The sequence below is a fragment of the Pelodiscus sinensis genome, chromosome 5 (assembly GCF_049634645.1).
Source record: "Pelodiscus sinensis isolate JC-2024 chromosome 5, ASM4963464v1, whole genome shotgun sequence".
Taxonomy (NCBI): Eukaryota; Metazoa; Chordata; order Testudines; family Trionychidae; genus Pelodiscus; species Pelodiscus sinensis.
Window position 1 is genome coordinate 133,127,476 of NC_134715.1, and position 13,664 is coordinate 133,141,139.

General features: G+C 59.8%; 1 protein-coding gene across 12 annotated transcripts in view; it reads right to left on the bottom strand.

Moving 5' to 3' along the window:
- DYSF (dysferlin) overlaps positions 1-13,664 on the bottom strand; it is a 263,140-nt gene that overhangs the window by 153,825 nt on the left and 95,651 nt on the right. The window lies entirely within an intron of this gene.

The window sequence follows — 13,664 nt, forward strand, 5'->3', positions numbered from 1 at the left end:
GTATTCCTGATCTGTTTGTGTAACCGCCACTAGGCGGATTTGAACCTATGACCTCAGGAGCTGAGTATAGGAGCCTCTATCCTCTGAGCTAAAAGCCACCTGGCTCCCAGCCTGTGCTGTAGAGCAGCCGTGTCCAACCTGCGGCTCGCGAGCTACATGCAGCTCTTCCCCCCTTAAAGTGCGGCTCGCAAAGCTGCCCCTAGAAACGGCCCCTGGTTCCCTCCGTTCTCCGGCTGTCCAGCGCGGCAAAGCAAGATGGTGCTGGCCGACAGGAATCTGATGTGGCCAAAAAGCTAACCTGAGCTTTTTTAAAGGGGCAGTGTTCTTTTTTTTTTGGCTCGACAACTCCATCCCTCCCCCCCACTCTTTGCGCTATATGCACAACTATTTTGGCTCTTTGTCTATAACGGGTTGGCCTCCCCTGCTGTAGAGGTCTCTTGGTATTAGCTGTTGCTGTGGTCTAGGTGCCACTGCATGGGACAGAGAACCACACGAGGTGTGTGGGTTACATTTGCACAGAGAGCATGTCATGTGAGGTGTCTGGGGAAAGGTTATGAACTGCTGAAGCCCGCTGTTCCATCTAAACATGGACAACATTCATGCCCAGGCAATGATAAGCATTGTGTTGTCGGGCTATCACTAAAGGAAGCTGTGGGTTCGGGAAGAGCCCAGATACCCGCTCCTCAGAGATAACGACAAGGGAGATAACTACCACCATTGGCCAGCAGAGGAGTTACAATTCAGTGACTCACTCCTAAGGTTGCCAGATGGTTTAACCAAAAATACCTAACACACACACCCTCCCACCCCCCAAAAAAAATCACCAAGGAAAAAATTCTGTTGGGAGTGAAAAAATGGGGAGGGGGGAACCAAAGTTGTTGAGCCAAAGAAAAAAGGACTCCAAGAGTTCTTAAGCCAAAAAAAAATTATATAATAAAACAGCATTAAAACACTATGGCCCCTTTCAGAATATGTGCAGAGTCAGAATAGGGATAGGAACAGGGGAGAAGATGAGCACTAAGACCCAGGGAAGGCATTGCCTCCTCTTGGTCTTTAGGCTTTTTGCTGGCGGCCATTTTGTTTTCTTGTTCAAGCCAGAACTCAGCTTCCCTGTGGAACCAGGTAAGCAGGAGGTCCGGGGGCGGGGGGTTAGGGGTGTCGAGGGCCTGGGGGCATCAAGGGCCCAGAAGGCCAGGGGCTAGGCCCAGTTGCTGAGTGTGTCATAGGGTTGCCAGGTGTCCGGTATTTTTACCTCCTGGCCGGGAAAAAAAAAATCAGAAAATACCAAACATTTTAGGTGTCCGGTATTTTCTGGGGGGTTTTTTACCGGACAGGAGGCGAAAATACCGGACTGTCCGGGTCAATACTGGACACCTGGCAACTCTACTTACTCCCAGGAGACACACCAGGGAATTGCTTCACTTTGGGACTCAGCAAGTCCCACCAGATACGCCTGGACTTGGGTGCTTCAAGCATGTGGACTAAGGCTTTGCGGAGACCACATGCTTGGCCTTGTCTCCTCCACCTGACCAAAGCCACAAGCAACGAGGACACTAAGAAAACTGGAGACTGGTCCAGGTTCCACGGGTGAAACCTGCGTCCTTTGCACGTCAGCTTCCGGTGGGGTGAGAGAAACGGCTTCATCTAGTTGTTGCCCAGCCGAATAGGGTCGAGAGCATAGACTGCGCGCTTATGGTTTATTTTGGCAACCTTTTGCTTATCCCTTATAATAACTGTGTCTCTCTTTTGTCGTCAATAACCTGTTTCTCTGTTCCAAAGAGTTTGCCTGACGTTGTAGTAAATCCGCTCCGATTTCACAAACAAGCGGGTGTCTGTCCACGTTGCATTGCTGCCGCGGTGACCAACTCATACGGGTGTATTTCGGCATGACACAGCTGTGAGCCAGGGGAAAGGGGGAGGTCTTGCTGGTGGCTGTCTCTGTGGGATTCGCGAGTGGCGCTGGGAGCATTCATGCCATTGGCTAGGCGCGGGCGCCACATGTGGGCCTGCTGAGTGACAACAGTGCCTTGCGGGGTCTGCTTCTTGTCACTCATACCACATCAGGAGAGACAACCCAGGCTGGAGAACTGAGGCAGCTCAGCAGTCCCACAATCCCAGCCTGAACCTCAGGGATCATAGAATCATAGAACTGGAAGAGACCTCAGAAGGTCGTCAAGTCCAGCCCCCTGCTCTAGGCAGGACCAATTCCAACTAAATCAACCCGGCCAGGGCTTTGTCAAGCCGAGACTTAAACACCTCTAGGGATGGAGACTCCACTGCTTCCCTAGGTAACCCATTCCAGTGCTTCACCACCCTCCTAGTGAAATAGTTTTTCCTAATATCCAACCTGGACCTCTCCCACCACAACTTGAGACCCTCAATCTCCCTCACGCTCTCCTCGGCGTGTGTAAATCATGAACATTGCTTAAAATCGGTGCTTTTTCGGGTACGGAAAAAGGGGCCGGTACTCCAGGGCAAGGTTGTTGAGCAAAAAGAAAAAAACCACGCCACACTGGGGGCCGAAATGCAGTCGTGGCCCCTTTAAGAGCCAAAACGCCGTGCCATGTGAGGAAAAAAAAATGCCGCTCGTCCTGAGCAGGCTTCTGTCAGGAGCCAAGAGGCCCCAGGAAAACAGGCGCCGGTACGCATGGGGGAAACGCCATTCCTTTTGTGTGTGTTAGGGAAATAGGTGGACAGTACGCCGTTCCGACAAAAAAATAATTCCCATGATGGGTGCCATCTGTGTGTGGGGGGGGGGGGATTAATGCCATCTGTGTGTGGGGGGGGGATTAATGCCATCTGTGTGTGTGGGGGGGATTAATGCCATCTGTGTGGGGGGGGGATTAATGCCATCTGTGTGTGGGGGGGGGATTAATGCCATCTGTGTGTGGGGGGGGGATTAATGCCATCTGTGGGGGGGGGGATTAATGCCATCTGTGTGGGGGGGGGGAGTAATGCCTCCCTCTAGTAGCCGTGCTCCCTATAGGCGGATGGGTCGGGTCGCTGGCAGATCCTCCCCTTGCCCCCAGAGGATTGCGGGCCAGCATTGCTACAGTAATTTCAGCCTGACAAACGTGATCACAGCGAATAAAAGGCGAAATGGCTGGCCAATGGCAAGTGTCGCTCACCAAACAGCGGGCCGAGGCCTACGCTGAGGGGTGCGAGGAGGCTCCGAGGCAAGCGTGCGGGAACCCCCGAAGCAGAGGACTCTTCCCCTTTATTCGGCTCTGGGGAGGCCACATCTGGAGGATTGCGCCCAGTTCTGGGGCCCCCACTACTATAAGGATGTGGACGGTTTGGAGAGGGGCCAGTGAAAGGTGACCAAAATGATTCGGGGGCTGGAGCACATGACCTATGAGGAGAGGCTGAGGGATTGGGGCTTGTTCAGTCTGCAGAAGAGAAGAGTGAGGGGGGATTTGAGAGCAGCCTTCAACTCCCTGAAGGGGGGTTCCCAAGAGGCTGGAGAGAGGCTGTTCTCAGTGGGGGCAGATGCAGAACGAGGAGCAATGGGATCAAGTTGCAGTGGGGGAGGTCTAGGTTGATATTAGGAAAAACGATTTCCCTAGGCGGGTGGGGAAGCGCTGGGCTGGGTTCCCTAGGGCGGGGCTGGAATCTCCATCCCTAGAGGTGTTTAAGTCCCGGTTTGACCAATCCCTGGCTGGGGTGATGGAGTTGGGGTTGGTCCTGCCTTGGGCAGGGGGCTGGACTCGATGCCTCCTGAGGTCTCTTCCAGTCCTGGGATTCTATGAGGAGGAGCTTTGCCACAGGATTGCTACACCCCACGCAGGAAGCGGGGATGGGCTGCCGAAGGCCCATCAAAACATGAAAGGCAGCGTTCCACCCTCCAGGCAGAATCAAGCAGAGACCCATAAAAAGGGGATTCCGGAGAGATCGTCCCTCTAGGCCGGGCCCCGGCTGCCCAAGAACGACGGGGAGCATTCTCGCTACGGCGACCTCCGTGTGCAAAGATTCTCAGAAGCGACAATGCCCAGCATGTCCAAGGCTTGGGGATTATTTCGATTTATGGACACTACCTCACACTGCTCACTTGTGGAGGGGTTTTAAAGGACTAATGGGCAAAAAAAAAAAAAATCGAGCCTCCAGCATACAGCAGGAAACAGTACGTCCCAGAGCATTTCGGGATGCTATTTTATATTCATTGAAGAATGTTGAGTGGTTTTACATGGCTTTGGGGGGTAGTGTTTTTCTTTGCGGGGGGAATTGTGTGTTTGGTTGCTTTAGGTCCTATTAAAGGATTTTTCCCCTTTCTAGGTGAGTGCTCCTAATCCTGCTGAGCGTTCATTATTATATGAGGGAAGGCTGAAAGAACTGGGTGTGTTTGTTTAGTTTGGAAAGGAGAAGACAGAGGGGACATGAGAGCAGCTTTCAAGAATCTAAAAGGGTGTCACAAGGAGGAGGGAGAAAAATTGTTCCCCTTGGCCTCTTTTGATAGGACAAAAAGCAATGGGCTTAATTTGCAGCAGGGAAGGTTTTAGGTTGCACATTAGGAAAAACTTCCTACCTGTCAGGGTGGAATAAATTGCCTAGGGGGGTTGTGGAATCTCCATCACTGGAGATATTTAAGAGCAGGTTGAACAGACACAGGACGAGCTAATTATGTATCTTTATTATATGTAATTAACATTGGCTGGTAGCAGAGGAATGAGGCAATTCAGAAACAGTGGGTTCCATTCCAGGCTCCGAAGTGGATCAAGACTCTTCTACCTGTTTTCTCTATCTGGCATTGGGGTGGGGGGGGGCAGGACTTGTACTCACACTGGGCACTACCAAAAATTATACAAACTTGCAGCCTCTGATAAGGAGTAGGACGAACGGGCAGTGTGGGGGTAAGAGCACCTGCAGCAGGACCCCAACCCTCCTAGGAAAGCCTTTGGGACAGCTGGTAACCTCATTTACCTCCCACACAAGTCGGGAGGGACGGAAAAGATGTTTGGGGCCACTCTCCTCTCCTGGTTCGGGGGCTGTCTCAGGGGGTTGGAACTGGGACAAGCTTCCAAAGAGACTGACTTTCACATGCAGGAGACTACAGGTCCCATTGACCCCTGGAACAGGGCATGATGGGTGGGACTGGTGGCAACTGCAATTGGGAAGAAGCAAAGCCCCAGGGCTGCAGTGAATGGGAAGGTCCCATTTCTCCCTCTTTTCCCAACTGCAGCATCACCTGGATGGGGCACCTCAAGCACTTTTTCCCTGGCCCAGTGGCTGGTGGCAACTGTTTTTAACCTCCAACTGGCTATCTGGTTAATCCTGGTTCTAATCAGCCACCAGCTCTGACAGGAAACCAGGTCAATCCCCCCAGCTCTGACAAGCCACCAGGTCAACCCACACCTGTAACTAGCCACCAGGTCAACCCCCAGTTCTTCCTGGCCACCAGGTCAACCCACACCTGTAACTAGCCACCAGGTCAACCCCCAGTTCTCCCTGGCCACCAGGTCAACCCACAGCTGTAACTGACCACCAGGTCAACCCCCAGCTCTCCATGGCCACCAGGTCAACCCACACCTGTAACTGACCACCAGGTCAACCCCCAGCTCTCCATGGCCACCAGGTCAACCCCCAGCTCTCCATGGCCACCAGGTCAACCCACACCTGTAACTGACCACCAGGTCAATCCCCAGCTCTCCCTGGCCATCAGGTCAACCCACAGCTCTCCCTGGCCACCAGGTCAACCCACACCTGTAACTGACCACCAGGTCAATCCCCAGCTCTCCCTGGCCATCAGGTCAACCCACAGCTGTAACTGGCCATCAGGTCAACCCCCAGCTCTCCATGGCCACCAGGTCAACCCACAGCTGTAACTGGCCACCAGGTCAACTTACAGCTCTCCCTGGCCACCAGGTCAACTTACAGCTCTCCCTGACCACCAGGTCAACCCACAGCTCTCCCTGGCCACCAGGTCACCCTCAGCTCTCCCTGGCCACTAGGTCAACCCGCAGCTGTAATTGGCCACCAGGTAAACCCCTAGCTCTGACTGGCCACCAGGTCAACCTCCAATTCTCAAATGCCACCAGATCAACCTCCAGCTCAATTTGGCCACCAAGTCAAACCTCAGCTCCGATTGACTACCTGGTCAACTTCAGGGCAAAGCGCTAGGAATTCCAAACTGGCCACCAGGTCAACCCAGGCAGAGGAACAGCAGTAATCGCTCTGGCCATTTGCCCAAGGGCGACCAGACCCGAGATAGAGCGACGGCTGTTCCATTAACTTGCTCCAAGGAAATCTAGGGGCGCCCTCCCCTGGCAACAGAGTTTAGGACAGCACACTTAAACTGCTGGTCATGATGCTCCGGCCAGGTGGACCGACGGCTCCACCGTAGTCATGTGCCTCCCCTCTAGGCCCGGAAGCGCTAGTGAAGATGTGCACACCGCAGGGAAGGAATGGCGGCACGTGTGCTCCACACTCGTACACACGCGAGGCGCAGTGCGCAACACTCGGAAGCCAGCACGGACAAGAGCCGGGTTTATGTACGTGCCATCGGCTGAGTCCTGCCTAGCGAGACCGAAGCCCCAAAGACAAGTCTTAGCAACCCCACGCCGCATTCAAGGTGGAGAAACCCCGAAGGTGTTTCCCCCGGTCACCTGCCCTGCGGGAGATCCAGGTGACCCTGAGCTGGACAGCTTGGTTAAGGTGGGAGGTAGGGGGGGAAGGGGAAAGGGAAGCCGGTGTACTCTCGGGTCCAGAAGTACGCCAACCCTGCCTCCAACCAAGCTCAACATGCCCGGGTCGCCGAGCCTGTCCCGTCACTGACCAGCTCGTCAACATCATGACACTGCTCTGCAGGCACCCTCTGAAACGAGCCCAGTGGAAAAGGCAGCAGCCCCTGGGCCAGGGAGAAGTGGCTGGAGAGGCCCAGCTAGGCCATGCCGCAGTCGGGTAAGAGAGGCAGGCTTGGGCCCTTCGGGAGAACCAGCCGCCCTGCACACGGCAGCCCGGAGGCTCTGCCACCACCCCCCGGGGCACAGGGGCACAGGGGCACAGGGAGATGGTGGGGGAGGGTTTGGACCCCGCAGAGCTCGGGCACAAATCGTCAAATTGTCAAAGGGGACGGGAAACATTTTGGAGCAGAAGAGGCCTGTCTGCAGCGGCCATAGGGACATACTGAGACAGCTGTGGTGGGAGAAAATCCAAGAGGAGCAGGGCGCACTATGTGTGGGGCACAGGCAGAATATTTGGGAGGTGGCGGGGGAAGCGTGGGAAGGAGTGGGGCGCTGCCTGTGTGGGGCACAGGCAGAACATTTGGGAGGTAGCGGGGGAGGGGTGCGGAGGAGTGGGGCGCTGTCTCTCTGGGGCACAAGCTGGCAGTTTGGGAGGTGGTGGGTAGGTGTGGGGAGGAGTGGGGCGCTGCCTGTGTGGGGCACAGGCTGGCAGTTTGGGAGGTGGCGGGGAGGGGTGGGGAGCAGTGGGGCGCTGCCTGTGTGGGGTAGAGGCTGGCAGTTTGGGAGGTGGCGGGGGAAGGGAGGAGGAGTGGGGCGCTGTCTGTGTGGGGCACAGGCTGGCAGTTTGGGAGGTGGCGGGGAAGAGGGGGAGGAGTGGGGCGCTGTCTGTGTGGGGCACAGGCTGGCAGTTTGGAGGCTGGCGGGGGAAGGATGGGAAGGAGTGGGGCGCTGTCTGTGTGGGGCACAGGCTGGCAGTTTGGAGGCTGGTGGGGAAGGGTGGGAAGGAGTGGGGCGCTGTCTGTGTGGGGTAGAGGCTGGCAGATTGGGAGGTGGCGGGGGAAGGGAGGAGGAGTGGGGCGCTGTCTGTGTGGGGCACAGGCTGGCAGTTTGGAGGCTGGCGGGGAAGGGTGGGAAGGAGTGGGGCGCTGTCTGTGTGGGGTAGAGGCTGGCAGTTTGGGAGGTGGCGGGGGAAGGGTGGGGAGGAGTGGGGCGCTGTCTGTGTGGGGTAGAGGCTGGCAGTTTGGGAGGTGGCGGGCGAATGGGGGGGAGGAGTGGGGCGCTGTCTGTGTGGGGCACAGGCTGGCAGTTTGGGAGGTGGCGGGGAGGGGTGGGGAGGAGTGGGGCGCTGTCTGTGTGGGGCAGAGGCTGGCAGTTTGGGAGGTGGCGGGGGAAGGGTGGGGAGGAGTGGGGCGCTGTCTCTGTGGGGCACAGGCTGGCAGTTTGGGAGGTGGCGGGGAAGGGTGCGGAGGAGTGGGGCGCTGTCTGTGTGGGGCACAGGCTGGCAGTTTGGGAGGTGGCGGGGAGGGGTGGGGAGGAGTGGGGCGCTGTCTCTGTGGGGCACAGGCTGGCAGTTTGGGAGGTGGCGGGGAGGGGTGGGGAGCAGTGGGGCGCTGCCTGTGTGGGGCAGAGGCTGGCAGTTTGGGAGGTGGCGGGGGAAGGGAGGAGGAGTGGGGCGCTGTCTGTGTGGGGCACAGGCTGGCAGTTTGGGAGGTGGCGGGGAAGAGGGGGAGGAGTGGGGCGCTGTCTGTGTGGGGCACAGGCTGGCAGTTTGGAGGCTGGCGGGGGAAGGATGGGGAGGAGTGGGGCGCTGTCTGTGTGGGGCACAGGCAGGCAGTTTGGAGGCTGGAGGGGAAGGGTGGGAAGGAGTGGGGCGCTGTCTGTGTGGGGTAGAGGCTGGCAGTTTGGGAGGTGGCGGGGGAAGGGAGGAGGAGTGGGGCGCTGTCTGTGTGGGGCACAGGCTGGCAGTTTGGGAGGTGGCGGGGGAAGGGTGGGGCGGAGTGGGGCGCTGTCTCTGTGGGGCACAGGCTGGCAGTTTGGGAGGTGGCGGGGAAGGGTGCTGAGGAGTGGGGCGCTGTCTCTGTGGGGTACAGGCTGGCAGTTTGGAGGTGGCGGGGGAGGGGTGGGGACGAGTGGGGCGCTGTCTCTGTGGGGCACAGGCTGGCAGTTTGGGAGGTGGCGGGGAAGGGTGCTGAGGAGTGGGGCGCTGTCTGTGTGGGGCACAGGCTGGCAGTTTGGGAGGTGGCGGGGGAGGAGTGGGGAGGAGTGGGGCGCTGTCTCTGTGGGGCACAGGCTGGCAGTTTGGGAGGTGGCGGGGGAGGGGTGGGGAGGAGTGGGGCACTGTCTGTGTGGGGCACAGGCTGGCAGTTTGGGAGGTGGCGGGGAGGGGTGGGGAGGAGTGGGGAGGAGTGGGGCGCTGTCTCTGTGGGGCACAGGCTGGCAGTTTGGGAGGTGGCGGGGGAGGGGTGGGGAGGAGTGGGGCGCTGTCTCTGTGGGGCACAGGCTGGCAGTTTGGGAGGTGGCGGGGGAGGGGTGGGGACGAGTGGGGTGCTGTCTGTGTGGGGCACAGGCTGGCAGTTTGGGAGGTGGCGGGGGAGGGGTGGGGACGAGTGGGGTGCTGTCTGTGTGGGGCACAGGCTGGCAGTTTGGGAGGTGGCAGGGGAGGGGTGGGGAGGAGTGGGGCGCTGTCTCTGTGGGGCACAGGCTGGCAGTTTGGGAGGTGGCGGGGGAAGGGAGGAGGAGTGGGGCGCTGTCTGTGTGGGGCAGAGGCTGGCAGTTTGGGAGGTGGCGGGGGAGGCGTGGGGAGGAGTGGGGCGCTGTCTCTGTGGGGCACAGGCTGGCGGTTTGGGAGGTGGCGGGGGAGGGGTGGGGAGGAGTGGGGCGCTGTCTCTGTGGGGCACAGGCTGGCAGTTTGGGAGGTGGCGGGGAAGGGGGGGAGGAGTGGGGCGCTGTCTGTGTGGGGCACAGGCTGGCAGTTTGGAGGTGGCGGGGGAGGGGTGGGGCGGAGTGGGGCGCTGTCTGTGTGGGGCACAGGCTGGCAGTTTGGGAGGTGGCGGGGGAGGGGTGGGGAGGAGTGGGGCGCTGTCTCTGTGGGGCACAGGCTGGCAGTTTGGAGGTGGCGGGGGAGGGGTGGGGACGAGTGGGGCGCTGTCTGTGTGGGGCAGAGGCTGGCAGTTTGGGAGGTGGCGGGGGAGGGGTGGGGAGGAGTGGGGCGCTGTCTGTGTGGGGCACAGGCTGGCAGTTTGGGAGGTGGCAGGGGAGGGGGGGGAGGAGTGGGGCGCTGTCTGTGTGGGGCACAGGTTGGCAGTTTGGGAGGTGGCGGGGGAGGGGTGGGGAGGAGTGGGGCGCTGTCTGTGTGGGGCAGAGGCTGGCAGTTTGGGAGGTGGCGGGGGAAGGGAGGAGGAGTGGGGCACTGTCTGTGTGGGGCACAGGCTGGCAGTTTGGGAGGTGGCGGGGGAAGGGAGGAGGAGTGGGGCACTGTCTGTGTGGGGCACAGGCTGGCAGTTTGGGAGGTGGCGGGGGAAGGGAGGAGGAGTGGGGCACTGTCTGTGTGGGGCACAGGCTGGCAGTTTGGGAGGTGGCAGGGGAGGGGGGGGAGGAGTGGGGCGCTGTCTGTGTGGGGCAGAGGCTGGCAGTTTGGGAGGTGGCAGGGGAGGGGTGGGGAGGAGTGGGGCGCTGTCTGTGTGGGGCACAGGCTGGCAGTTTGGGAGGTGGCGGGGGAAGGGTGGGGAGGAGTGGGGCGCTGTCTGTGTGGGGCACAGGCTGGCAGTTTGGGAAGTGGCGGGGGAGGGATGGGGAGGAGTGGGGCGCTGTCTGTGTGGGGCACAGGCTGGCAGTTTGGGAGGTGGCGGGGGAGGAGTGGGGAGGAGTGGGGCACTGTCTGTGTGGGGCACAGGCTGGCAGTTTGGAGGTGGCGGGGGAGAGGTGGGGACGAGTGGGGCACTGTCTGTGTGGGGCAGAGGCTGGCAGTTTGGGAGGTGGCGGGGGAGGGGTGGGGAGGAGTGGGGCACTGTCTCTGTGGGGCACAGGCTGGCAGTTTGGAGGTGGCGGGGGAGGGGTGGGGACGAGTGGGGCGCTGTCTGTGTGGGGCAGAGGCTGGCAGTTTGGGAGGTGGCAGGGGAAGGGTGGGGAGGAGTGGGGCGCTGTCTGTGTGGGGCACAGGCTGGCAGTTTGGGAAGTGGCGGGGGAGGGGTGGGGAGGAGTGGGGCGCTGTCTGTGTGGGGCAGAGGCTGGCAGTTTGGGAGGTGGCGGAGGAAGGGAGGGGAGGAGTGGGGCGCTGTCTGTGTGGGGCACAGGCTGGCAGTTTGGGAGGTGGCGGGGGAGGGGTGGGGAGGAGTGGGGCACTGTCTGTGTGGGGCACAGGCTGGCAGTTTGGAGGTGGCGGGGGAGGGGTGGGGACGAGTGGGGCGCTGTCTGTGTGGGGCAGAGGCTGGCAGTTTGGGAGGTGGCGGGGGAGGGGTGGGGAGGAGTGGGGCACTGTCTCTGTGGGGCACAGGCTGGCAGTTTGGGAAGTGGCGGGGGAGGGATGGGGAGGAGTGGGGCGCTGTCTGTGTGGGGCACAGGCTGGCAGTTTGGGAGGTGGCGGGGGAGGGGTGGGGAGGAGTGGGGCACTGTCTGTGTGGGGCACAGGCTGGCAGTTTGGGAGGTGGCGGGGGAGGGGTGGGGACGAGTGGGGCGCTGTCTGTGTGGGGCACAGGCTGGCATTTTGGGAGGTGGCAGGGGAGGGGTGGGGAGGAGTGGGGCGCTGTCTGTGTGGGGCACAGGCTGGCAGTTTGGGAGGTGGCAGGGAAGGGGGGGGAGGAGTGGGGCGCTGTCTGTGTGGGGCAGAGGCTGGCAGTTTGGGAGGTGGCAGGGGAGGGGTGGGGAGGAGTGGGGCGCTGTCTGTGTGGGGCACAGGCTGGCAGTTTGGGAGGTGGCGGGGGAAGGGTGGGGAGGAGTGGGGCGCTGTCTCTGTGGGGCACAGGCTGGCAGTTTGGGAGGTGGCGGGGGAAGGGTGGGGAGGAGTGGGGCGCTGTCTCTGTGGGGCACAGGCTGGCAGTTTGGGAGGTGGCGGGGGAGGGGTGGGGAGGAGTGGGGCGCTGTCTCTGTGGGGCACAGGCTGGCGGTTTGGGAGGTGGCGGGGGAGGGGTGGGGAGGAGTGGGGCGCTGTCTCTGTGGGGCACAGGCTGGCAGTTTGGGAGGTGATGGGGGAGGGGTGGGGAGGAGTGGGGCGCTGTCTGTGTGGGGCACAGGCTGGCAGTTTGGGAGGTGGTGGGGGAGGGGTGGGGTGGAGTGGGGCGCTGTCTGTGTGGGGCACAGGCTGGCAGTTTGAGAGGTTGCGGGGGAGGGGTGGGGAGAAGTGGGGCGCTGTCTGTGTGGGGCACAGGCTGGCAGTTTGGGGGGTGGCGGGGAAGGGTGGGGAGGAGCGGGGCGCTGTCTGTGTGGGGCACAGGCTGGCAGTTTGGGGGGTGGCAGGGAAGGGTGGGGAGGAGCGGGGCGCTATGTATGTCGGGTACAGGCTCGTATTGTGAGGACACTTCTCAATGGCGCGAAGTCCTGGCCTGTGTTGTGTGGGTCGTCAGACACAACAATCCCCTTTCTCCTTCTGGCCTTGCACCCTCGCGGTTATTTACATTGGATCCGGTAGGTTCCTGGGAGCAGAAGCTTCTCTTTGTTCTGTGTTTGTAAAGCACTTGGCACACGCGTCGCTTTTCCGTGATCTGGACCTTGGGGCCCTACTGTTACATATTCTACATCTACAACAACCCAATACACAACACCGACCACAATATATATCAGGCCTGCTGACAGGGTGTTGGGGGGGGGGGGATATAGCAGGGCAAAGGCGCCTCTTCCCCCAGGGTCCAATGATTTAACAGTGCGCCAGCAGCTGATTCCCTGGGCCCTTTACCTCACCGCCAGAAGTCAAGAGTTGCACACGTAGAAGCAGGAGTACCAGCCTCCAACGGTGGCCCACTCCGAGTTCCATTTAGTGAGCCTTTACTAGTCCCCCTAAATCAAACTCCGGAAGATCAATCGCGGCAGTGTTGATCTTCCGCATAGTGAAGACATGGCCTTAATGGTCTGTCACATTACTGGATTTTGAGGGGAGCAGCCAGATCACTGCTGTACCCATGGGGGCAGGGAGGGGGTTGCCCCAAAAGTTGGTACAAGGGGGCCATGTGAGGTATCAACTGAAAGCGTACTTTCTTCTGATGCTGTATATGCTATTCATGTAATTGTATAATGTGTGTGTGTGTGGAGTTATAAATATGGGATCTGTGTTGATGCTGAAGGATTCTCTGTCTGAGGAAGAGCAATGGGCCGGGAATGTTTGCTCATGGACAAGCTAATGAGCAAAGCTCCAGGGAACAATGGACCTCTGGAGGCCAAAGACACACCTGGCCACTGGCCACGCGACTCCCTCCCGCTTGGAAGAAGCCAGGAGGGGATAGAAATATGTCATGTGGCCGACTCCATGTTGGTGCTCAGCTGAGCTCTTCATCCCAGAGGCAGCAGTGCCGGGATCGAGCAGCCGGGAAGGACTGTGGACCCATCCTAATGTAGGATGTTCACCAAAGACTTTTAAGTTATAACATCTCTGCTGCGAGCCTGCATGGAGAACTGGGAGATTCGAGGCATGTAATGTAGGATACTTTAACAACCTCACTCACGTGCTTTTCTTTCTTTTAGTAATAAACCGTTAGATGGTAGATTCTAAAGGATTGGCTCAGCGTGGTTTGTGGGCAAGATCCAGGGTGTAAATTGACTTGGGATCTGTGGCTGGTTTCTTGGAACCGGATAAAACTTGTTCGGGGAAGTGAGATTGGGTTCTCAGACCCCTCATCTGTGTGTAGGTCCGGGCCTGTCTGGGGCACGGTGAGCGCTGGAGTGTCGGAGGGGTTTTGCTCGTGAGGCTTCTGGCCGGCTAGACAGGCAGCTGAAGCGCTCTGTGGGAGTGGTGTGTGGCCTGCTTGGGAAGATCTCCAGTCTGGGGGCTAGAAGGAGCCC